Raw genomic sequence first — 26,495 nt, 5'->3', positions numbered from 1 at the left:
TTTCAAGCAATATTTTCATCATTACCGACAGCAAGAGAAGACTTTGTTTCCTTATTTGAAGGGGAAAATAATACTTTTGTTTTATATTTGATTGCTAACGTCGATTTTCTGCGTTCTAGGTTAATCACAACGATGACGATGGAAAGACAAAATGCCTGGAAGAACAGGCGCAATAATATACTCTGTCCCAGGAATCTGTAGAGCAATGCCGCATAGAAAAAGGGGAGAAAGCGAGTTTTCGGAGCGAAGCAGTGCAACCTTCTACAAATTGCAGGTAGCTGTAATTACGTTGTCCTTCATACCTTGCCTTTTCCTCGCACGCTTTCATTGGTCGAGCCCTCTCGAGTCACTACTTGCGCAGACCACTTGTTTTCGTTCGCTTGCTCCAAAGCTTCCCGGGACAGCGTGTAGGCCACGGTTTCGATTGGTGAACCTATGCTATGTCTGTAACTACTTTTTCGTAAATTATGGTAACATTTCAAATTCTTCCGCATACTTATGTCTTACACAGATTCAATTCATTTGAGTATAGGAGTGAAAAGTGGTAGTTCATTTGTGTGATAGGATCATTCACGATCCTGAAGATAAATATAAAATCTGAAGCTTGACGGGGAGAAAACACCGTACAATTGGCGAGTGGACAGGATTTCCTGCTTGGAGAGACTTAAAAGTTAGGGACATATATGACTTAATACTGGGCTGATATCGATATGGACCGACTTCGAGGGAAGTAAGCACTTTCTGCCCTCCACAAGTACCAGCATCATTTTTACTCCCCCCCTCCTCCCCCGGTGTGCTTGTCCAAAATTGACATTCAGAATTATTATAAATGTATTTAATTTTTAAAAATTAAGACGTTTGCAACACTGATACATATCTTTTGTTCAAATACTTGATGCTAAAAATTACTTTGTTCGACTGACAAAAATAGTGCTATCTTGGTGATTGTACGAGTGAATTAATATAGTTATATACTCAAAGTTATGATGCGTTAATACTTTTATTTGTGCAATATGTGAACTTAGAACCGCCCTTCTCCGAAAAAACACTTTGAGCTAAGAAGTTTTATTTAAATGGATGGCACACAAAAATGATGGCACACAAAAATAAGCCGTTACTGTAGATTAAAAAAATATTCACTTTGCGATTGGCCCCAAAAGTCCCATGAAGCGCTACTGTTGCTAAATGTTAGACCCCCGTTGAAATGGAAGGAGGAAGAAGATCTCTCTCTCTCTCTCTCTCTCTCTCTCTCTCTCTCTCTTTTCTATCTTTCTTTTCTTCTTTCTTTCTTTCCTAGTTCTTCTCTTCTCCTTCTCCTCTCCTTCTCTCTCTCTCTCTCTTTCTTTCTTTCTAGTTTGTTACTGTAAACAGGTCCAAGATATTTGACAGGCTTTGTGAAACGTTAATAACGTCTACATTCATCTGTTCGAGTCCCACAGGAAGCTGGACTTTCCTGCTGTTGTCCTTGTTAGTGGTAAGGACAAGATTTCGCATACAAATCATCTCCTTTTTGTCCAATCAAATGAACAGGTTTTAACAGGAAAGAGAGTATCAGATCAGGCCCGTAGCCAGGCAGGGGCCAGGGGGCCTCAGCCCCCCTGGCACTGCCATCAGCCCCCTTTTACATTAGGTAAACTATTTTGCATAATTTGTTTGCAGTGAAGAGTGAAAATGTAGACAACTCACAACTTTAAGGATAAATTCACAGAATATGAACAGTATCTATTACATTCGCTCATTTTGTTTATGAGCAGAAGTAGCTGCAAGTATTTAGAATATTCTCTAGACTTCAGAAAGTTCTTTCACAGGGGAGCTTCTTTATCTGTACCTTCACTGTCCCTGTTTCAACCTCCCGTTTAGACAGAAATCTGTGACTTTGATGTCATCATGCAAGTTCCCTCCGCATCTGCGTCAAAGGTCAACAACAGCTTCCAAGTTTGGGGAAGGAAGGGGAGTTTAATTGCTTCGGCCGGGGGTGGAATATACTGTAGGCACTGTGATTAAATATTGTGCGTCTTTTGTGTGTGATATACATATCTGCATCATCTAAAATAGTATGGGGTGTGTAAGGGATAATTTCAGTATCAGTCAATTAACACTTCAAGAGATGTTTTAAAAGATGTAGAAAAATGTAATATTTGTGTAGTATATGATATTTATAAATGAATGAGTGTCCCCCCACACATCATAGATGTTTTAAAAGATGTAAAAAATGTAGTATTTGTGTAGTATATGATATTTATAAATGAATGAGCGCCCCCCACCCTTATTTTACCTTTATTTAATATTTTTTTTAAAAAAATGGATTTGGTTTACAAAGCCCCTCTCCTGATAACCAGTGAGCCCCCCCTGGAGATCAATTCTAGCTACGGGCCTGTATCAGACTCGATTAGTCATTCTTCAGCAGATTTATCTGTAAGAACGTCAATGCAATTCTTTAACTCCATAACTGGCCATTTAATTCTGATAATATCTTAATGATGAAGTTTCCAACACCTTTGTAACATTACACTACAACACGGGCAGGGGCGGAGCCAGAGGGTGCGAGCACTTAACTCTTACAATGTCATTTTATGTCATTTCGTCATATTGAGTGCCGAGTGTTGGGTACTGAAGTGTTATATTATTCACACATACAATTTCATTTTAGAGTAATTTATGTTAATTATTATAAGAGCGTTGTAAGAACATGATAACGTCAAACTGATTTTTTTTTTACAGAGAGAGAGAGCAACGCTATTAGGGGAAAATATCCCTCATTTGCCACCCCCTTCTCTCCCTGGGAAGAAAATCTCGTGTCGTATGTCATTGGCCTCCCTTGAACGGGTCTCCCTTATCGCACAACACTTGAGCAACATTGCGTTCTGACGTCACCGGGGAAAGCTTGTATTGTTAGGCTAAATGCCTAAAAATAAGTTCTTAGGTTAGGCTAGTTACGTTTAGTTCTTGTTCTTAACTTCTTAATATCAAAATCCCACGTACTAACAGCAAATGCTGCAACTTCTTTTACATTCAATATCTAGAACAAATATCACTTCTCTACAGGCTACAAACCACTTACAACTCACTAAGAGACGCTCTGGACTTCCATTTATCGAAACAGGCTTACAGAACGGCGTGCATAAAGCAGCTGAAGAGTAAATAATGTTGTTTTCATCCTAGTTGTTATTATGTGAGTGTATGTGTCCATCTTATTATTTTGTTTATTTCTTTTCTGGTTGATATCCTGATGTAAAATGGATTTGTCTGTATATTCAGGATTTTTCAAATAAATAAGAAAATATATAATAATAATGTTTCAGTGTATTTATGATAATAGATCCAAACCTAACAGACCTAACCTAACAACGTAGGCATTCCTTGTCTGACGTCACAACGCACGGTTGCTCTAGTGTTGTGCGATAATGGAGACACCCTCTTGAACAAGCTGTTCCTTTCAAGTTTCCAAGCAAAAATGAAGCAAGTCGGTAGTATTCTTCAGTTTCATTAGAATATTATCTCAGGTGACTGCTACTAAAAGTTGATTTGCTTTCTTGTTTTTTAAACACACCACCCTCTAAATTTCATTCCGCACCCTCTCAGCACCCCTAGAGGATTAATCCTAGCGCCACCGCTGAACAAGGAAACCCAACTTGCCTTCCTCGTTGTGGGAAGTGCGTGAAAATAGGCCCTTGCAAATGCCAACAGGGGCAGAATTTTACGATACAGTTGAAAATCGATACTCTTGTACAAACGGAACACATATACATGTAAATGCGTTTTTGAAACATGTATATTTTTAATATATAATTCATGTAGCATGCCTTCCCGTCATTTAGTAGGGCGTGCGTTAGAAAGCTTACGCTGGGGCTGGTCAGCTGCAAGCCATTTTTAAAGATACGAGACGATCGTTTGTTTCTTTTCATGCCCTCTAGTTTTTGGGAGTCCTTTTTATCGATCCATCTGTAGTACGCACCAAAAAGAGAAACTGAAGTGTCTGGATTTACATTGTTCGTTGATTTTTATTGCTCGTAAAACAGAAAGGACTATACTTCCTTTCTCTCACGAAGTTCAAATAGAATGTTGGTTAGGCTTAACACGAGATGAAGTTGCGGGTTCAAGTAACTCGACGTACTTCCGCTTGGGGCGCATGGAGACCGCGTTGAATCTAATGGAGTGTCTGGTATCTTTACTCGCTGTGGAATTCCTGTCAGAATGAACGTTCGTTAGTTGTGTATTTTTCTGTGGGAAGACGAGAGCAGGCTCTCTCCTTTTTAATTAACTTTCTTCGTTTCAATTCGCTCGCGTCTTCTGTTCTCAATGATTTAGTGCATCGCAGCCGGAGTCCAGGACAGAAGAATGGTATTTTGTGGCACTTGTTTATGGTTCTGTCAGCTCCTTATTGGAGTTTTATTGTTGTAGTCGTCGGTTTCCGGTGTAAAATGTAATGAACTGTGTTGGTGGTTGTTGCACCGACGCTTTTTGAACTTTTAACGCTAATTTCATGGGCTCTGCATTTAACAATTCACCTTTTCCGTCCAGAGAAATAATAATATATCTTATTGGCGAGCGGGTGTTGACATCCTTAGTTGTAAAATAGGTTTAACCTTGCTACTCTTTAACTGAGTTTGAAGACAAAGAAGCTCTTGAGAAGAGAACTCATGCAATGTGAAACCGGTAACACCAGGGGCGTCATTTAATGACGTCAGGCTGATGTAGCCACAAACCAATTCGCCCTTTGTTCATGTTTACTCATAAACTTGAAGCTTCAAATTATTTGAAGATATTGTGTACATGCTTGTCGACAAGTTTGAATCACAGTGCGATTTCATACTTAAAATTATGAAACACTACAGGCCAGTAAGCTATATATTCCATGACAGAAACGCATATAATTAATGATATTACTTTGCAGATAATACTGATGAACGAGATAAAAATTTATTCGCATGGTGAAGTAATCATGATTATGCCATCTGGTAACAAGAGCGAAACGCAGAAAATTTGACAACTTCGTCTCAACATGACGGTATTTCTTTTTTCATGATGATCAGTTAAATCTCTTCGATAGACATCTGCACCACAGACAGTAAACAAAGGAATATCAACGGTATTATATTATTTTATATAAGTGTATGTTTGTGTAACTGAATTATGATATGTATAGATCTATATATGTACCAGATACATATCTAGAAACCTGCTGGCAAGTCCTCAGTTTTGACGTGTTGATATGCTGTACTTCCTTTAACTCAGGCAGGATCGATTCCTTTGTTTTTCCCCTTACACCTCCAGGCAGTACGTTACGAATTTTTCCCCTCCAGCATAAACAAGTTTTAATTTGCAACTGTTTCACGACATTATTCTGTTCTCGTATGATTGAGTCAGGAAGTGAGACAAGTATCAAATAACAATCGAGTTTCAACATCACGGTTACAACTTACAATATGCTTCGTGCGTTTGTGTGTTGCTAATTTACCTCCAGCGTTACAAGTTTTGTTTCTTCCAAAGAGAATCAAAGCAGAAATTTGTTCCAGCTGTGTGTAAACAAAAGAATGTGCACCCGTTACTTCCTGCCACTTGTGGCGCTGTTAATCGCCGTGTCATGATAACCGTATCGAACAGGGGAGTGCACCTTCTGAAACGTCGATAATTGTTCATTCCACAGCCAACTGGAACCAGTCTTCTTTCTCTTTTAATTGAAGTAGCGATGGCTTTACACGACCCTCTGCAGTAGCGTGACAAAACCAATTTCTCTCAGATCTGATAAGCTTTTTTCGCTATTGAAAAAAGATAAGTAGTGTTAGAAGTGTACAAGGACAAAGAGAAAAAGTGCATAAGCATTAGAGGCCTTGTAACTGAAGGTTCGTTTGTCACGAATGTCAAACTGGCACAATTAATTGGACTGTGCAGCGCAGGGATAATCTATCTCGGAAACTAAAGTTTTCTGTTGATTGCTACCTGGCTACAATGCTTGCGGGAGCTGTGACATTTATCAGAGTTGTGTTACATTAATGCCTGTGTGATGCCGATGTTGTTTTGCAGTTACGAGCCCAGGCTAATGACAGCAAATTAATATTCGTGCCTTTGTGAATTCGCACGCTTGCGCTGGATATAATAGCAACCGTTACTTGAAATGGTAATTTTCTCATGCGTTTATCGCTCATTGTCTGTAAAAACTTACCGGATACTTCCATGTTCGTATTTCATAAGTGAAGCATACGCATTAAGCACACGACATTGTTGAATTAGGCAATTGGCTATGTGTAGTGAACCTTTTTATGTTCGGTTATAAATTCAGGCAGCTCACTGTCGAATTTAAATTGAACAAACCCAAGAGAACATATAATTTTGAGTGCTAAATTCAGTAGGTGAATTAAACTTGCTTTGGGAGGGAAGGTTGCTATTCAGTGTTGGATTGAAGTGTGAGCAGGAAATGCCCTACTTGTAAGGTAATCCAATCTCTTTTGGGGAACATAAATACCTGTTAGTCTTGTTATTATTTCCTTCAACCGTATTAATTATCACTTATTCAGGATCTCCACATTTGTGTAGAGGAATAAATAAAAGCTTGTAGCGAGAGGTTTAAATATAAAATCGACTCCATCTTCCAGGCACATGTCTTCCTTGAGACGAGCTGACAACCAATAGTCATTCCGATCTATAGTCGAGGATAGATAAGGTCGACTGGTGAACTAATTGCAACAGAAATGAAACATACTGCCTCTATAGTTAAAAAAAATGTAAGGAATCCGATTTTGAAGAGAGTATTACTCTCCGACCATCTTGAAAAATGGCGTCAAAAATTCACCTTTAAAATTAAAACTTATAATATCTCGAAAACGGTGCATTGTACACAAAAAATGTAGACTCTTCAAAATCGGATTCCCATTCCTCGCATTTTTCTTAACTATAGGGGCAGTTGGTTTCATTTCTGTTGCAATTAGTTCTTCAGATGGACAAAAAAATGCATGACTTTCCTCGACTACTACTTCGATTGGTTCGGCTGCTGTCAGACAAATTCCAGTTGCTGTCAATTCACATCCGTCTGTCCAAATGGTACCTTTCCACCGGATGGATTGATTCTACTACACATTAACTTTCACCCATTGTTCTCGTATTGTGAACCCCTTCTGAGAGGAAGAAAAAGTGGAAAAGAGAGAAAAGGCAAGGAAGAAATAGAGAAAATGAAGAGGCAAAGAGAGAAAAAGAAAGGAAGAAATAGAGAAAAATGAAGAGGCAAAGAGAGAAAAAGAAAGAAATAGAGAAAAATGAAGAGGCAAAGAGAGAAAAGGAAAGGAAGAAATAGAGAAAAATGAAGAGGCAAAAAGAGAAAAGGAAAGGAAGAAATAGAGAAAAATGAAGAGGCAAAGAGAGAAAAGGAAAGGAAGAAATAGAGAAAAATGAAGAGGCAAAGAGAGAAAAGGAAAGGAAGAAATGAGAAAAATGAAGAGGCAAAGAGAGAAAAGGAAAGGAAGAAATAGAGAAAAATGAAGAGGCAAGGAGAGAAAAGGAAAGGAAGAAATGAGAAAAATGAAGAGGCAAAGAGAGAAAAGGAAAGGAAGAAATAGAGAAAAATGAAGAGGCAAAGAGAGAAAAGGAAAGGAAGAAATGAGAAAAATGAAGAGGCTGAGATAGAAAAGGAAAGGAAGAAGTAGAGAAACATTAAGAGGAAGAAAGAAAAATACAGGAAAATGGAGAGAAATAATGGAAGATATATAGAAACAGAGGAAGAAAGAGAGAGAGATAGGAAGAAAGAAATTGGAAAACAGGAAGAGCGAAAGAAAAATAGAAGGGAAAAGAGAGCGGTACCAGAAACAAAATTTTCTGACGACGCCATTTCTAAGTGCGAAGAGTAAGAATACCGAACAGTTTGCAAATGGAGGTCAGTGTGGCAGAATCCCATCGGTTGACACGAGGATTTCGCAGCCAGACGTGGCAACGCTGCGAAGGTAGCTCCTGCGCAGGAAGGAAACCTAACACCCCGTAATAAAAAAAGAGAATAAAAGGGTCGACTTTTTAAGGATGCGAGAGAATGGAAGGGGACGTGCACGTTTCGGGTAACACTCAACTCGTCATCCCCAATTTCGAATGTCTTGCATCACTCTGGGCGGCGGCACAATGGAAGGGGATGGGGGACTCTCAAAGGCCCTGCTCCACGCACAGCTTGGGACCCATTGAGCTGGGGGCAGCGATTGCAGCTAATTTTATGAAAAAGTAGGGAATTTCAGCGACTGCTTTGAGCGTGAATTTGGACGCAAGCTGTTGGTTTCTTCTGGTTTTGCAATGTTCCCACGATTCTTTCAAAGTGAGTTTTGTGCAGTTAAGCGCGTTGTCAGAAAACTGAATATGAATAAGGTATGTTAGTTGAGGACCTACACCGACCAGTGGAGTTAGGAGAGGTGATACCAAGACGACACGAAACCTGGTTCAGTCCGTTTCTGTGCCTCATTTTTGTCTCGATGTCTCGAATCTGGTAGATACAAAAATAATATATACTGGGATAAAATCATTACCAGGACCGGATTTTAGAGACAAATTTTACTGTAGAAAGAACCAGAAAAGAGAATATTATTGCCAAAAAGAGGAAATGAAAAAAGACTATAGTTTATTAATGCTCTCCACTAAAAATATTATTTTAAATGAAAGCACAATATACACCATTCACATATAAAAAGGGATACTTGAAATTTCACATGAAGTAAAGTAAAAATACAAGAAATTTAATGTATCGCTTTTTATATGTGAATGGTATATATTGTGCTTTCATTTAAAAACACCAAATCAACCAATCCATAGCTTCCTGCCACTTCTACCTGGCTTTCCATTCCACTGGCACTAAATACTGTTGTCACTGTCACACAGTAAAGTTAAAACTATCTAAGAAACTTCACAAGAAAAGTCTAAATGTAGCAGATAAGTACACTTTCAACTCAACAGGTATGCTGCTTACAATGAGTTTGTTACTGCTTAAACCCATATCGCATTGTTGCAACAATCGCTGCAATATACTAGGAGTACTCACACATTGAGTGAAGGTAAGGTAGATGACGTTTGTTCTTTCTTTCCTCTAAACTTCACCAAATAAGACAATTGTTGAATGTCTTGTTTAGGGAAAATACAGTCGTACAAAATATTTGATTTCTTGTCAATAAAGGGATCAAGGATGATGTTTTTAAAGAGGGAAAACAGGGAATGTAGGCTGAAAAACTAGTCAATAAAGGGACCATAAAGGAGAATGTATTTAAAGGGGGGGGGAGTGAATGTGGGGTGAACAAGGGAAAAGGAAAATCAAAACCATGTAATCTTATTGGTGGAAGATAATTCAACACTGTTGTTATTTATTCCATGATCCGTGTTGAAAAATAAAACAAGGAATTCCCTTTTAAATCAGGTCTCTAATCATTACTATTAAACGTGGACACTTGAAACCAATGACGACCGCAAGAAGAAACATCATCTTACATAACGAAACCCATTATAGTATATTTATCTTTACAGTTTTATCGAAGTGTATTAGAAAGTTCAAGCATGCAGCCGTGATCTGAATCGCCATAATTTTAATCTTACTATTGTATAAATCGTGTGTGCAACACAATATCAAGTAAGACGAGAAGTAGAAATGTTAACTTGCAATATACATATTTGAACTTATGATACTGTAACACTTGCACCTTACAATAAAAGAAAGAGCAATATATTTCTAATTTTTTGAAACTATAGAAGTTACTTAATGTAATATGAAATCACAATTCTCTCGATTTTATATAAAAGTGAAGTAGAGTACCACTTTCATGAAAGTTGAAAGATGAAATTGAAAGATAAGGTCGCTGACGGACACAAAATAGGAGCAAGAGTGATCGTTCCTGTCCAAACATCTGATTTAATTTATCCATTTACGTGCGAAAAGCACCACTACTTGTTTGAATATGCTGTCACATAGTGAAAGTTTTAGTCTATCTAAAGTCTAAGAATATATAAGGTAATTACACATTAAAGGATACAAACTTGAATAACCAGGCTCGGATTTGGGGGAGGGTGGGTTAGGGGTTATAGCCCCGTGTCTCCATGTACAAATGGGCCTTTACTTGCGGAAGGGGCGGCATTTTCACACTGACAAAGAGGCGGCGACACTACACTAAATGCACAGATAGGCTCATCGGGGCTGGACCTACAGTTTAAAGTGGGATCGGATCCACTATGTGCCTACACCTAGACTCCTTGATTACAAGAGGACGGCATTACCACTATGCCATCAGGACGGCCTCTTGGCGACACTTTAAATCCTGCCCTGCCGCTGTAGAGGAGGCTTTGTCACAGCAACCTTTGAGACCTGTTTTCTTTGGCACAAATGCCCATTCTTTTTCATGTCGCAGCTGGGTGACAGAAGATATATTGAATTGCTTCTGCTTACATTTTACAGGCGTGCACAAGTCCTAGTTTATACCATGTGGTGTCTCCGTAAGTTGAGTCACCTAAGCACATCATCTCTATTGGATATTTCTGAAACGCATTTCAGGAGAGGAGCTCTTCCAACCATGTTCCCGTTCGCATTTCCTTGAATTACATTCTTCTGTTTCGAAGCCCTTATTTCGAGAACGGTGGCGGGAAAATGTGTAAAAATTCCCGAGGCTAATGCAATAAAGTTGCGGCCTAGAGATATTGTCAGCCGCTTCCGCTTGTCGTCCGGCTCCAGATGTGTCTTCAGAGAGCAAATATTTCCTCACCAGAGGAACTCCCCCCGACTCTGCTGTCCTGAGCACAGCGTGCTACTGCTCAGGTGCTCGCTTTTTTTCTGATATTGGTTTGTGAATTTCTTCTGTTTCCCGTCAGTCCATTTCGTATAGCACAAAGAAGCAGACGAATCGGCTCTCAGCCATTTTGTCTAGAAGGGAATTCACCGAAGAGAATTTTCTAAAGCCTGAATCACACGGAACTAGTTTTGCAGTAGGAATGCCCTAGTTGGCGCTGGACTGGCTACCCATTTGCTAGTTTTCGCCTCACACGATACTTGTCACCGCGTAGCGTACTTGTCGGTAGACTTTTGTTCCCATAAGACATTGCTCAGAACAGACAATCTGTACTGTAATGATGGACGAGCAATTTGAAGAATGTTGTAGGAGAATTACCTGCTTTGTGCTATTATTAAAAATTAACAAAGAAAAGTATGGACTAGATATTGGCTCGAAAAAAATATAGTAATCAATGCGTACCGAACAAGCTTTTTTTTATTAACTCTGGTATGCATATTCATACATGAGATTCGCAGGATTCATTCACAAATTGTTAAAAATCAAACATTTAATTTAATACACTTGTAATAATAAGGATTTTCATTTTCGGCTAATTTTATTTGTCACGTACACATCTCATCGCTTTTTTTTCTTAAATCGAGAAACAAACACAAAAACAGCGAACACTCAGAAACCACATACAAAAGAAAACCTCTCCTTTTCAAACGCACAGATTATCTTCACATGGCCAAACTTTGCTCTGATTGGCTGTTCCACAGAATCCAGTCGAGAAAAGCCAGTAGCAATTAGAACATGTCCTATTCCTCCAAACCAGTCGTGCAGCCAGCCAGGCAGCCATCACATGCGGGCAGGTAGCCAGTTCAGCCGTGTGATTTGGCCTTTAGGTAGCTTTCTGACCGAAATGTTAAGCGACACTTATTCGGAAACGGATCTTCAGAACTGAATGCAGTCTTAATACATATATGTATTAAGGGAAAGTAAACCATCTTGCCCCCCTCCCCCCAGTTTTGGAAGCCAATCGCCGCCACTGCAACCTGATAATGCACAAAAGCAATATTAGGAAGATAATAAAATACAATAACATGCTGTGCTGTATCCTATAAAATACTTTTGTGTTTAAATGAAATCATTAAAATACGCGTTCTACTTTTATTTTTATTTTTTTTATTTTATAATGTCTTCTCTATTGTAATATGCCCCCTTTATGCCAATCATGAGTATATCATTGTTATCAGTATATTACCATAAATGACATTTTTTGTAGAAGTTACATGACTTCATCCATATAGTATTTACTGAAAACATACTCCAAAGTTAATGGAAACTTAGCATACATACCCTGTGGAAATTTTGGTACTTCAGCACTGCCTGAATGCACGAAAAAGCATGAATGAAAGTGTGTTACGTGTGTGGCTCTTTAAAACTGTGCAAACTTGGACTTCAGCTGTCTTATGAAGCACATCAGCTATTTATTTTCTGGTGAAGCATGCATATTATTTGCATTCACTAATATTTAATGCATTTATTAATTCTTTTTTACTTACATCGAGTAGAACAATTTTCTGTGGAATTCAGCTTATAATTACGTTCTGTGAAAATTATGTTTTTTGGGTACCATGAATTGCTGAATTTTACCGTAACATATTTTATTTCGCACTGCACGGATATTATGCATCCCGTTTCGCTGGCGAACAAACTCTTTCTCACCAGACCACTGGCTGTTCTGCGGGGCCTTCCAACGTCAACAGAGGATACCCCCACCCCCACTTTCCTCAATGTTGGCGGATGTAATTATGCCATTTCGTTCCACCAGCAGAAGCTGCCCGACCAAGAAAAAACAAGGCAAGGATCCTGTCTTGGTTGTACCTGTGACAAGATATTTTTACGCATATAAAGTGACACTCGGGCCACGTCCGACGACGAGAATGATGTCTCTATCCTTACGCATTGAGGCACAGGATGTAGTCATGAAAAAATGCCCATTGTTGGTACAGGTTAGAAACCGGACGAGGCGCTAATGAACTTAGCTTAATGACGATTGCGTCACGCGTGCTATCAACGCAACAGTAAAGGAAGATGGAATGGCCCCACTGTCACACATTACTCATCTTGGTGCATGTTCTGACTTGTCTCGTTTACGTTGATTATGGGCAAGTTGTCGTCGACCCTGGGTTGTTTGTGTCTCTGTAAAGTTTTATGCTTTGATATCATATATCATACTTTCAGGCAGTGTGCGAATTAACGGAGGGGGTGGCCGCCCCCCCAAAAAATATTTCCGGCAAAATAAAATTATTTTTATTCCCCCCTCAAAGAAAATTGAATTGAGAGCATCTCGTAGTACACCATGTTTTAACTAGGTGACAAACATTAAGGCTCGGCTGGATCTTTGGCATGCAAATGGGCGAATTTTTTCAAAATTTCCTCTCCATTCGAAAAACGTCTTGGATATTTCAAAATATGAAACATTACATCAGCTTAGAATTCCTTCTAGAGCATTGACGTGAAATTTCGTGTAGTTTTCTTTCACTGTTGTCTAGATATTATCAATAGTTTTGTGATTACATAAGTCTGTTAAACTATTGATAATATCTAAACAGTGAAAGAAAACTACACGAAATTTCACGTCAATGCTCTAGAAGGATTTTCTAAGCTGATGTAATGTTTCATATTTTGAAATATCCAAGAAGTTTTTCGAATGGAGAGGAAAATTTGAAAAAATTCGCCCATTTGCATGCCAACGGTCCAGCCAAGCCTTAAGAATCGTTCGTGTCCTTGAAGGTCCAGTCAGAAGAGATTTCCATTCCGAAAAGTATATAGCCTTATGGATTAAAGGAGAACACCATTCTGAAATTAACCAACCTCACCTAGACAACAGCAGACCCTTTCCCACTTAAGTTTTCATGACATAGTGCTGATATTTTACATGTATTAAAGTGTTTACAACAAACTTATTGAGGATAGATGGACGTTACGTTTGAAGTTGACAATAGAAATTTGGTCAAGTTTTCGCTGTTATTAGTTCGATAGCTCTTTCTGTGTACAAGTTTGGTTTTATGAGAATGTAAATATGCTAAGTGTTTCTAGATTATGTGCATATGTCATCATAATATTTAATGACCTAGGTTGGAAGTATATAAGGTACTTAGAACCACAAGGCAATGATTTACTTCACTGACTGGTAACATATACAAATTTACATACCCCCATAAAAGCTACCTCCCAGAATGGAATCACAAATACGCCACTGAGTGAGCAAAAAGCTTAACCCTTAAACAGAAACATCGGTCTGTGAGACCTTTAGTGTTATGTAGTTCTACAGTGTGGCAACACTGATTGAGCTGTCTCTCCCCCCTCCACAGTACCTTATTATCAACAACTTGCCTACACTCTGCACATCTTACTGCTCAGTTTGTGTCTGTTTGTTATGAGAGACTTATTGTTGTTTCAAAACGTGCAGACCGGGTGTTTCGCATTACGTATTCAATGCCAAGGTTGGAAGTGATGTACATAAGTTTTGTTCCCATGTAATTTTAGTTTTCAATAAGTTTGAGTTCTTAATCATGAGTTTGCTTTTTTATTGTCTAAAGAAACTTTAAAAAAAATGTAATAACAAATATTAATAAATAAGGTCTCTCAGACCGGATGTTTCTAAGTATACAGGGTGTCTCATAAGTAATAGCGCAAACTGACGGAGGTGAAAGCACACGATAATAGAAGCAAAAAAGTCTCAGTAAACATGGGTCTGCAAACTAGCCATTTTCGAGATAATCGCGAATGTGTGGTTACAAGCAGTCACTCATTGCATTTTGTAAACACCGAGTGCTTTACTCCTTGCGCGGTCCGAGGTTTGCTCTTTCTTTACAAAACAGAACATTTCCGAGAGATGGCGTTGTAATCAAACAGGATGGATACAATCAGTACAGATTCCAATTCCGAAACGAACCGGGGGTGCTCGAAAACATTTTACCAACTAGGACGACGTTTACAAACAATGAAGTCAGTGGTGGCTTCTAACCACGCATTCGCAATTATCTCTAAGACGGCTCGTTTGCAGACCCATGTTTACTGAGACTTTTTTGCTTCTATTATCGTGTACTTTCATCTGTATCAGTTTGCGCTATTACTTTTGAGACACCGTGTAAATTGTCACTAGTAACTACATACATAGTATTAAGGAGTGTAAGCCGTGAAGTCGTTTTAAAATGGCATTCACAATATGTCTCCCTCTCGTCTCGTAGTACCTCCTGGAAACTTTTATTGCAGGAATGGGATCCCGGAAGGAGGGTCGCCTGCCCTGGAACTGGGGTGGGGGGGATGTTGGCATTGCTTTATTTTCTATTCATTGGCAGCTTTGCCGGCACTGTAATGCCTCTGCCGGCACTGTAATCCCTGTAAGATAAGTAAATAAGGGTAATTTATAAATTGAGTTCCATAACTGCCCAATTCCATCATTCGCCCGGCCCTGTGGCCGAGTGGTTAGCACATCGCGCTGCGACGCCAAGGGTCCCGGGTTCGAATCCCGGTCGGGCTTGGTTGTTTGTGAATGTCCATTCATCAATTTCATCATTTCATCACTCATCCCCATCTTCGCAAATTAGCCAAGAGGCACAAAACGCGAAGTAAAATAAACTAAATCAATCAATCAATTCCATCATTCGAAATATTAAATTATTCTTAAAACAAAGATATTGCCAGTTAGAACAAAAGAACTTTACACACAACTGGCACACGTACGACACTCCTGGGTCCCAGGGACCCATTGTCTGTTTTCTTTGAAAAAGTAGGAAAAATAATGAAAATATTTCTGGCGGAAAGAATGGATGATTTTTATTCACGTAAACTGATGGAGGTTAGGGAATATTTTCTTTCTGAAGTAGAACCAAAATTTCATATGTATCTTATGTTTTTTTTCAAACTGTATCACTTGCTACTGTTTCAGCAAAAGTCAAAATTTTCGTTGTCAACAATGGTACTTTAAATGTATGAAATAAAATTTTGTCAAACACGTTGACATGGCATTATTTTCTAGCTGAACTATTATGGGCAGATTTCTTCCTTGGAAAACTGTTCAATTTACTGATTCGAACATTTGTAACAAATAGTAGTGGCATTTTGGGATTTTGCTCCTGGAACACTGATGAAATATTTCACTTTCGGGTACACCCCCACACCTTAGATATCTGAGCATAAGTGTTTGGGAAAGGGGCTGCTTCTGCTCCTTGAGTGGTAGCTGGATCAGACCTAAAGTTGGTGCATATTATTTCACTGATATCAGAATTCAGGAAAAAATAATTTCAGGCGTTGCCTCATGTGATCATTCATCAGCTTCATTCCAAGAAAGATGAGAAATATTTTACGTTCAAGTTTTTGTCAAGTTTTGTACGTTCATTGTCTAAGTTGTACAGCACCCCCTGCCTGAAACATGTACGTAGAACGGGGTTTTGACCCCACTTGAATCGATTCATTCAGTCCCGTGCAACGCATTGTTATCTACTCCCAACCTTGTCCCGTCGTTGTTCACAAAATCTTTCTCAACACTTGTCTCATCTTCACTTTCACCTGTGTCACCGTTGTGATCATTTGTTTCCAAGTCCTCGTCATCACAACACCCAAACAGGGGAAAAGACATGACGGCTTCCCGCCACACCTTGCTGAGTTATGTGGACACTGTTGCCGATACACTCACGTCACATAATTTGTGAATAGTTTTCATAATATTATTAAGCGAAATTAATTCGTGATAGATTTCTGCCTGCGAGAACATTTGTAAATGCCAACAGCACACATATCACGCTTGCAGTGGCGTTGTTGTTTAGGCGGGAAATTTTGGCGGGAATTTATATCATCTGTACAGGTAAGTTGCTGCAGACGTTATTGTTTGTGTGCAATAGTAGTTTCGAATAGTAGATGAAATCATTGTTGCAGCTGAAGCTAATTACTACAATAATTCGTGCATTTAAAAGTTAATGTACGTGCCGAATATTGATGAACAACTTCAGAATATAACAAAATATATATTTGAGGATAGAGGGAAGAACTAAAGAGAGGTGCAAAGAAACGAAAGACTAAATCAAATGACCCGAAATTCCAAACTAAATTCTAAAATTTCTCCTGGAGGAAATCGCTATCATGTTTTAGCACAAAGAGGCAAATTTCTGAGGAGGTTAGGGGACATGTGGTTCTACAGTACTTCGCACAATATCGAACAGTTCTCTGTGGAGAAATATGTGTGGAACACAGGACGTTGGATGTTTTCACGAACGCAAACGCAAGAAATTGAAGAATTTGCGGGAAAGTTGAAAATCTAAATATTTTCTGTTTTGCTTCTCTTCTGGAGGCTTGGCTGTCAGTACGCTGGACTACACTGGAAAGTAAATGGAACAGTAGCTTTCGCAACGTGCTGTGTCAATATAATGGCGGCAATAATATTGACAGTGCATTGGGCGTTGAAGTCAAATAGCAAGGGACGCAAATGAACTGTCTGCTGTAGCAGGAGAGAGCTGAATGGAAGAAAATCAACAGTGCAAGATGTCCACGATTAGCAGTGACGGCGAACAGGGCTCTGCTGTACTGGACGAGGAGTTATTGTGAGATGGTTTTGTACAATCTTCTCACTTAGTAATGCCGCGAATTCGATTCTTTATACAGCACTTTTGCCTAGTGTCTGTCGACTGTGTAGAGAAGCGAATTCCGAAACTATGACTTTACCACACATTTCTTCACTTTTACGGCGATTCCTTTGCGCTGATTTCGGTGTCGTGAATTACGTGCGCCCTACTTCCGGGACTTCTTGATTTTGATTTCTTTGTTTACTCATTTCGCCGTTTTTCCATTATTGGGTATTATTTTATTTCTTATTCCTGTCAGCTCTTACTCCAGAATTCAAATTTTGTTTTCTCGGTTTCCTCGCAATACGGAGCGAAATAAACATCTTCGCAATACTAACGAGGCACATTTTGAACCCCATTCATATTTTCCGTTTTGTTTTACGATATGAATTCTCTCTAATTTTCAGTTTGAATCATATGTAATTACCATAGGTTGAAGAAAGACCTAAATACTTAATTCACAAGTCCCTCAGTCGTAAGTCGTTTTCACGTTCAGAAGACACAATGGGCTCTTATGGACAATGCTTTTCTTATGGGAAATACGAGCGCGCTGTTGTGAAATTTCTCGATTTACAAATTTAGCTTACATAAAATCGGTACCTGAAGTTTTGTAGGAAATTTTGTAGAGAATACGATGGTGAGCACAAAAAAGTGGTAACTTGTTTACATATTTTTAGATAAATTAAAAACTCAAATTTTCTGTGAAAACAAAATTTTTACATTGTTTTCATTCCTAACGTTGAAACATGCCGTAAAATTGAAGCATTCATTATGAAAAAAAATGACACGGTTTTCTAATTGTCATAGGTGATGGTGGTGCTCAGAATTTATCAATACTTTAAAGCATATTCGCATTAAAAAATATTTAAATAAAGTATGTGGAGATTTTTTATATTCGTGCAGTAGAAAATGTCGCCGCTGGCCATTTTTTGTTTTGTAATTCCAAGTAAAAACTTCCAGCGACAAAGTTGTGAAGAAAATAATGAAATTATTTTTTATAACCACTCAAAGGTTCCCAGAAATATTACTTCCATGCATTTGGAGTTTCTTTTTAACCCGAACCGCGCGCGAAGTAAGGAGACGTTTTCTGGCTATCTTGAGCTGGCTCACCGCAGCATTCCGGCTAATCACCACCAAGTTTTCGAGTTATTTTATTTCCATTCAGTAAAAATATTAACTTCATTCAGTTTGTTATAATAGAATTGCAATTACTTTAATTTAATAATTGACAATTATTTCCAATGCTGCTGTTGTGAGCAATATTAGTGCTGTCGCAAATACACGTTGTTTTGTTTACATTACTGTCGACATTAATACTGAAATGAAGATCACCTTTCAGTTTCCAACGTACACATAAATTCATAGACAATAATGAATTTATATATATTATATATATGTAACACATTATCATATCTCAATGTTATTCTATGAAATAATTACAGAGAAAGGCGAATGAATATTAAATGTGCCTGTGTATTAAATTAAATCTAATGGGAAAATGACATGCTAATGAACTGTAATGTTCACAATATAATATTAATATTAATAATTACATATAATTATCATTATATATATAAAATATGTAACACCTACATTGTGAAGGAAGCTCATCATTTCCCGGCGACATGAGCTAGCGCTGTATTGGCAACACTGTACGGTTTCTTCATAAGCGCCGTTGTGTCTTCTGAACGTGAAAACGACTTTTAGAAGCAGACTGGTCCGTCATCAGCGCCATGCGGCAGAAATTGTAAGTTCTTGGAATAACATGAGAGCTAGTCGAGTGCCGAGGCTGGAAGGATCGTAGCGGGCCGTACGTAATATTTATTAAATGTAACTGATACACTGGAAATAAGATGGAAAACATAGTTAGAATTTCCAAATGCAAATTTCACAAAGTGTACACTACCTAATAGTTTTTTTCTTTGTACCTTGGACGCAGTTAACACCTTTTACATTAGTTGCAACCAATTTCCACAGCATGTTCTGTGCGTACCCATATTTTGCATGAATTGCACAATGTAATCAGAATATAGCATAAACGCAGCCGTTTGTAATGTCTGGAATATTACAAATATTTTCGTTCTGAGAATGGGCTTCAGAGGAATAAAACATCCTTTTTAAAGCAAGGAATTCGGACAAAGTCTACATATTACTATTTGTCATAGGTTATGAAAAAGAAAAAAACGCAGCTACATAAACAACAGATCATCAAATTGAAAACTAACGTTAAGTACAACATGAAGTATAAAATGTACCCCTTTAGTATTCCGAGGACCTTCCTTTACGTGACCACCGTATGCTGGCAGTTATTTACGTAAGATAGCCACAGTGTTTTCTCTTGGTTGCGGAATATAGTGTCTCAAAAGTAATGGCGCAAACTGACACAGGTGAAAGTACACGATAATAGAAGCAAAAAAGTCTCAGTAAACATGGGACTGGGAACGAGCCGTTTTCGAGATAATCGGGAATGTGTGATTACAAGCCGCCACTGACTTCATTGTTTGTAAACGTCGTCCTAGTTGGTAAAATGCTAATAATACAGTAAGAAAAGTGACTCCCACAGTACGATTAGACTGTGTACTGATTGTATCCATCTGTTTGATTACAACGCCACCTCTCGGAAGTCTTCTGTTTTGTAAACAAAGAGCAAACCTCCGACCGCGCAAAGAGAAAAGCACTCGCTGTTTACAAAATGCAAGCAATGACGGCTTGTACCCACACATTCGCACACATTATTAGAATTTTACCAACTAGGACGACGTTTACAAACAATGAAGTCAGTGGCGGCTTGTAATCACACATTCCCGATTATGTCGAAAACGGCTCGTTCGCAGACCCATGTTTACTGAGACTTTTTTGCTTCTATTATCGTGTACTTTCACCTGTGTCAGTTTGCGTTATTACTTTTGAGACACCCTGTATATTGTCACTAGTAACTACATACATAGTATTAGTTTACTGTTTAGAATTAACATTTTAGCATAACGGAATTTTGCTCAAATGAATGTTTTTATTTTCCTGAAACTAGTGTTGCCCACGGGACGAGACGGGACAGGCTTTTAAAAATTCGAGACGAGACGAGATTGACCATGTGTCATAAGACAAACGAATATTTTCGAGACGAGACAGCATTTCCACGAGACTCCACGATACGAGACAGGCCAAAGTCTCGTCTAGTGGGCAACACTACCTGAAACCATGTGATTTAAACTGTAAATTCATACTTCACTGTTTCTGAGCAGTTTTATTTGCTCTTCATATAATTACCGTATAAATAGGTTAATTTGGATAATAGCTACCTGGACTTAACCACGCTACTATGTTGAATGGAGATTTATCTGAGGAAAAATTCACACCGAAGCCACAAGCGACACGTGTCGTTTGAGGATTTCACCAATCGAACGCGATCTTGTGCGGCCTGTCATGCGGCTACGGTGTGAAACGTTGCTGTTAATTGGTTCATTCCCAAGCGGCATGTGTCGGTATGGTCTGAAATATCCCTTTTACCTACTACAAGGTCGTCTTACAGTATTTTTTCCCTTCTCAGGGTCCTGTCCATCACATCATCGTACGGTTGGAGGTTTTCTCGATCCGCCCGTACCAATGGGGTATGGGGGAGGTTACGAATACATTGACGAGGGTTTTCCCACTGCACGATTGCTGCTTTGCTTCCCTCCTTTCCGTCCCTCTTACATTCTTACAACGTTCCAGCGCCTCAGCTTGTTCTGCAGTCCACGCGTGCACACGAGAGCGCTCTTTCACAAATAGGGCGAGTTGCCCAGGCCTGATCTAGAACCACGGATCTCTTTTTCAGTGTCCAGGAGCATTTCTCAACAGAATTGAAATGAATGTTCGCATAATTTTTGCGATTTTTACCTCGTATGGAACTCAGTCTTACGTGATAAGTATTTCTTTAGAGGAGATTTCGGAGACTCCCTTGACAGACTCTACCGGTTGTGTCGTTTCGCTCTTGAAGTCTCCTTGCACGGAGTGGAGCGATGTTTCTTGCGTCTCGACCATATTTAGGCCTCCGCACAACTTCCTACTCCATCAGCTCCTGTAATTGCTCCAGAGCAGATTTCTCCTCCAGTGATGGGAGCGGGCGGCGAAAGAAGCCGGTAGCCCGACGTGGATGTAATTATTTTGATTACACACTCGTAATCGCATCAGCTCGTTGTAAAAGGGCTGCTAATGGCGGGTGCGTTCCTGATTTACGACGGCGGGTTCTTTTTTAAGGTTTTCACTTGAAGCCGAAGGACCGGAACATCCAGCCTCAAGATTACCAAGCGTTTCTTTACAGGCACATCTTGTCTTCTGCCTACCACGAGAAGGAATTATGATACTCCCGCTGGATTGCTTTATTATTAAAAATAAGCCTGACCTAATCTCCGCTGACATTCCTTGATTGTGTTGTGGCTAACACTATTGACTTGTAATCCGTGGGTTCCTGTTTCGATTATTGCAGGAGAAACATTGAACAGTGGTTCAGATTTCTAACTCTACGTCCAGTCCCAATTGTGAGTCTCCAGTCTATCTGTGATGAAAGTGCACTTTGCCTATCCACCACCTATACTACTGCTAGCAATATTACTACCAACAACACCACTCTCCTACTACTTCTGTCACACACAGAACTCTACATGTGTCAATTAACAATGTTGACTCCAGTAAAGCGTTAAAGTGCATAAACTTTCTAATGCTGAACTTGTGGTGCGTTATTCAAAGTACGGACGGACATGCATCAAAGCGTACTTTAATCATTTGCTTTTCCATGTGATGCACTAAAGATGCATCCATCGAGAAGATCACACACGATAATTTCAAAGACACCATCGTTGCACGCTTGACCTTCCACTACCAGCAACAAGAACCTACTACTAGTAATAGTACTACTACAATAACAGCAATATAGCACTACTCCACTAGTGTTGCAAATAATAATAACAATAATGATAATAGTTTATTTTATGTGCTGAGCACAATATGCAACCTAATACATCACTAAATCACACAAAACTCACTAATGTACAGGGATAAAATATGGAAGACGCAGAACAATATCGCAAGAGTAAGATATTTACATTTCAAGTTATGGTCTTCGAAAAGACCCTCCACTATAAATCTAATAATTAAATAACACTGATCACATTAATGGCCAGATACGTCACAACGTTCAGTTATTACAATTAATTAAAGCACACGATGATTTAAGTTATTCATTATAGGTATTTTCTACTCTTCCGGCGGGCGCTTTATATGCTGGCAAGGGAAGTGTGGGAGCGGGGAATACGCCGCAGACCAACCATACATCAGCGGTGGCACCGAGAGAGACGACGTGGCGGAAATCAGTACTACGTGAACCTTGTTCTACAGGCTGCAGCGTTTCTTATCGCGCTGGATTGATCGCTTCCCCGCTCCCCACTTACCTTGTCAGCACGTAGAGCGCCCGCCGTAAGACTGGAAAATAGCTATAGTGTTTGATTAGTTCTTCCTATTTACTGAGATTAAGAAATTTTGTCTAGTGTTATATTTGGGAACCATGTATGCAATAGCTCTCATGAAATAGTAGTAATAGTAATGATGATGATGAGAATAGCGATATGAATAACCTGATGGACTTAGAAGCATCTCTCTTAATCACACCACAGCCCTGTTTCGTGAGGTCACATGATTATAGATCCTCTCTCATGACATTCACATGGAGAGGAGCGGGCACAGAGCCTGGCCTGAGGCTTCAGGTATGCAATGCAATGCGAAGAAGCCGGTCGGGGGGTCCCTTGCGTAGCCATAATGCGCAATTTGTCAATCCACGCACGAACCGTGGCGATTACGCATGCTATTATCAGGGCATAATGAGTTGTTGGGGACGCGCAGCTAGACCGCGAGCGAATTGCAATTACAAGACCAGTGACGCGTTTGGAAGTCTTTCCAGAAACATTCAACTTCAAATCGCAACGTTGAGTTGTGGACAAGTCGTCATAATTCATCACCAGCAGAGATACGATAAATTTCATGATTTACAGAAAGTTAAAATTATTTCTTTTAGTGTTAGGCATTTGCATGTTTCAAGTATGCGCGGAAGAGAAAAGCATGTTCGTGGCTTATTGTTTATACACTACGATTTACTGCAACGTAATTTTCTCGGGAACTCTTGTCCTTTAGTTTAAAATTATCCTTTTAATGTCATTTCCTTGGTGACAGTTTTCCTACGTATCGTTCAAGCTGTAAGAAAATCACTCGAACCTATGTTGTCTGTTTTTGTCAATGGGAGGCTTCAAGTAAACATGTCTGAATCTAGTTTACAAAATTTGGTGCCATATTAAAACACACCAATTTTACTCCATTGGTTCAGTTCTGCAAAGTATTTCTGGTCAGTATCTCTCAATTTATTGAATTTGGTACCCATGAAATTTAGGAAAAGTACTTTTTCGTCCACCATCTTGAAACATGTTCGATATCCCGAATGCAATGTTGGAGCAGTCTCTCAAGGAATCTAGCAATTGTCTACAAAAATCATTAAACTTTCAGCATTTATCAAGGGCACAAAATTGGTCTTTCCTAAAACACTCAATCGTTAAAAAAAAAAAAAAAAAAAAAAAAACCATTCAAATTAGGTCATTAGCACAATGAAGATTTTACTGCGTGTGCGTGTTCAGAATGTAATCGCCTGATATTTTAAATGCCGGAATAAACACAAATTTTAGCCGTGATTTTTGTTTTTGCCTTTGTTTTTATGCGTTAATTTAAGGCAGTAGAAACATCTACGTTATGGCAGCGTCGGCCGGTGGCTCCGAATTAGGTGAAAAACTAGTAGGGAAAATGGAGTCAATCACACATACTAACAAAGCATTTCTAATACAAGTATGTGTAAATATTGATCTAATTTTATTTGTTACAGCATTTTCCCCCTACTAGCCCTTCACCTAATTCAGAGCCACCAGCCTCCACTCCACTGTGCATTGTAATGCTATACCGGATGGTCCATTTATAATGATAGTATGGAATATCGCATGCAGAATGCATCCAATCGAAAATCTGCACAGAATAAAAGTTTGATACTATTGAGGGGGTTAGTCAATGCAGCAAAAATTTCGTCGCCGCCACCCACCCCTTAGGGGTGTGGGGGGGAAATTTCAAATGGAACACCCCCATTCGTTTTACATATTTGGATTCCGGGTTGAAAAAGAATAATTTTTTGTTTGAAAAATTTTGTAAAAAAATTGCAAACTTCGAACATTTATAAACATTTGGTAGTTTCAGATTCATTTTGTTCCCTTTATGTAATAACGGTTTTGGTTTCCGTTGAGAACATTGCATAAACGAATTTTATTCAAAAAAATGTGTGCAAGGAATTCGGCAAAAGAAAATTGTTTGCAATTTATGTTCTTGCGTAACAATAATTAATATTAATTTGTTCCAACTCTTTGGTTTCAAGGAACAATTTCATATGAACAACACTACTCACTACTGCATTCAGGCTCGAGCCATGTTGGACACAAAGTTTCCTGGTCGATGGATAGGGCGTGGAGGACCCGTTTCTTGGCCAGCTCGTTCACCCGATCTCACGTCGCCTGATTTCTGCCTTTGGGGACTACTGAAAGAAAAGTGCTACCACGAAGTTCCAACAACGCCAGAAAACATGCGTCAACGAATTATTGATTCTTGTGCCTCTATCACTCCTGACATTTTGGGACGAACAGTGTAGAACTTCAGACACCGTGTTTTGAAATGCATTGAAGAGAACGGTCATCATTTTGAACTTTTGCTCCTTTAAACATTTATTTGTGTACCTCAAATGATAACTAATTTGTAGTAACATACTTAATTTTGTTGTTCATATGAAATTGTTCCTTAAAACCAAAGAGTTGGAACAAATTAATATTATTTATTGTTACGCAACAACATAAATTGCAAACAATTTTCTTTTGCCGAATTCTTTGCACACATTTTTTGAATAAAATTCGTTTATGCAATGTTCTCAACGGAAACCAAAACCGTTATTACATAAAGGGAACAAAATGAATCTGAAACTACCAAATATTTATAAATGTTCGAAGTTTGCAATTTTTTTACAAAATTTTTCAAACAAAAAATTATTATTTTTCAACCCGGAATCCAAATATGTAAAACGAAGGGGGGTGTTCCATTTGAAATTTCAAATTTACCCCCCACCCCCCTAAGGGGTGGGTGGCGGCGACGAAATTTTTGCGGCATTGACTTACCCCCTCAATAGTATCAAACTTTTATTGTGTGCAGTTTTTGTATTGGATGCATTCTGCATGCGATATTCCATACTATCATTATAAATGGACCACCCAGTATACACGCAGAACACAAAATGTGTCAATTTACCCAAATATGTTGACTCCATTAGCACATTAAGTGCATAAACTGCTAGTCATACACTTCCGGTGAATCAAGATACACACAAAAATGCATCAGAGGGAATTTTTATCAACTGCTGTTAGGTGTGGTGCACTATAAATGCATCTGTTGAGAAGACCAGACACGATAATTTGGAAGAAACCAAAATTGAGCGTTTAAATGTGTCAATTGATGCACCAAAAGTACATGCTTCTATGCATTTCGAGTTCTATTTGTAGGCAGAGATTTATCCACACACACCGTCAGCACCATCTAACAGCCTTTAGAATATTCTATTCGGAGCCTGTCTGGAGTCCTGTCGAAGCAAGGGATCTGGTATTAGAGATCATGGGGAAGTAAACGGTGACGGAAAAAATAGTCCAAATATTCACTACCAGGTTGAAATGTGGCGCTGGAGTAACTTATGTCCGTACAGCAGTGTTCAATATGTTCCCTGTCAATGTGTTTGACCCTTTGGAAGTGTAAGACAGTGTGATCAATGGTCGCACTAACTGTTTCCCTTACATGTTACACACTGTGTACCATATTTCAGCGCCTGAACTTATTTTTTCGTCAGCATCACTTCTCCATGATCCAGGCCCGTAGCTAGAAGTGATTTCCAGGGGGGGGGCTCATGGGTATTCAGGGGGGCATTGTAAATCAAGCCCATCTCAAAAAAAATTTACAGTATTTAATGAAGGTGAATTATGGGTATGTGTGTGTGGGGGGGGGGGGTCATTAGAGAAAATTTATAAATATCATACAAATACTACATTTTTCTCCATCATTT

The sequence above is a fragment of the Lepisma saccharinum genome, chromosome 16 (assembly GCF_977018435.1).
Source record: "Lepisma saccharinum chromosome 16, izLepSacc3.1, whole genome shotgun sequence".
Lineage (NCBI taxonomy): Eukaryota > Metazoa > Arthropoda > Insecta > Zygentoma > Lepismatidae > Lepisma > Lepisma saccharinum.
The sequence above is the reverse complement of the archived record's forward strand: the minus strand, read 5'-3'. Positions refer to the sequence as shown.